Below are 1438 nucleotides of genomic sequence, written 5' to 3' on the forward strand. Positions count from 1 at the left end.
TTCCGAATTTTTTTTCTTTTTACTTTTTTTTTGGGGGGGAGCGAAGCCTTAGAATTATTTTTTAGCAATTTTACACTGAGGTCAAGAAACTGCGCGCTTCAGGTATTCTCCCTTAATTAAGAAGAAAGAGCTTTCCTGGGTATTAGCGACAGTCACACAACCGGGGCGATTTTTATTTCACGCACAAAGCAGTAGAAGTGAAATAATTGAAGAAGTGCGCTTCGTCCCGATCTGTACCGTTTTCCACGTAAGAGGGTGAAGGCTACAATATGTTTTCTATTCCCAACCCGGCCAGAAAGAAGCGAAAAGCTAAAAACTTTTCCTCTCGAACGACTAAATTACAGGGGTCGCCTGCAACCCTCCTTCCACTTGCCATGAAACTGAGACGCTCTTCGGGGGGGAAAGAAACAGCTTTTCGAAACACACACACACACACACACACACACACACACACAAAAACGCTTTTAAAATATGATTTCCTTTATGAGCGGATTGTAACCGAAGGATTATTTAATGCAACTCATCTGTCTGGGGGGGAAAGTGCTGCTGCTGCTGCAGCGAAAGCCAAGACGCGCAGCGCAGAGCAGAAACTTTGCAGACGGTCGGATCTCGCCCGCGGAGCAGGAGCAGGAGCAGGAGCAGCCCCGCATCGCTGCGCAGCGAGAAAAGCAAGGGAAAGGCAAGGAAACCTGACAGATTTGGTCGGGGATGTGAGAATTTTTTCCATAATTAGCTCCAAAGTAGGGATGGCAACCTGGAGATTTAACAACATATTTGTTTTCAAATTGTGGGCGCTGGATTATCCCCTTTAAAATCACCTAATCAAATGCAGGTTGCTGCTGTTATTGTTAAGGTTCACAGAAAAGCTGATGATGATCCGGAGAGATCTTCGCTTCCCCTTTTCCACGCTCCTCTATTTTTTTCCCCCTTCACAAATAAAGAGTAAATAAGCATCTGCTTTTTACGTCACGCAACTTATGCAACAATTCATCTGACTTTTTTTTTTTTTCGCCTGCCCATTTTTTTTTCACTCGGGAATGTGAGTTGCCGTCGCCACGGATATCAAATGAAACTTGCCCAGATGTGTCAGAGAAAATAAAGACATCAGTTGCTTTTAAAATAGGACGCGAAAGCTGGCGAAGTTTTGTTGTTGATTCCCTCTTTTTTTTTTTTAAGGAAAAAAAAAGCCAACACTGCAGCAGTTAAAAACAAAGATCCCTATCATAAAGGAGAAACAGATGGGGTGAGCGTAAGACAAATAATTAAATAAGTCGGGCTTTGCGTGTGGACGGCCGAGCCCTCGCCTCGCGGAACAGAGACCTTCGGGCGGCCAAACTGTATAAAAAGTGCTGGAAAAGCGCCTGAAATTACAACATTTACATCAACTTTTAGCGGGTGACTCCAGCAGGCTGGGAACCGCTCCCTGCTGCCCGGCCGC

This window comes from Aptenodytes forsteri, unplaced genomic scaffold (assembly GCF_000699145.1).
Source record: "Aptenodytes forsteri isolate BGI_AS27 unplaced genomic scaffold, ASM69914v1 Scaffold179, whole genome shotgun sequence".
NCBI lineage: Eukaryota > Metazoa > Chordata > Aves > Sphenisciformes > Spheniscidae > Aptenodytes > Aptenodytes forsteri.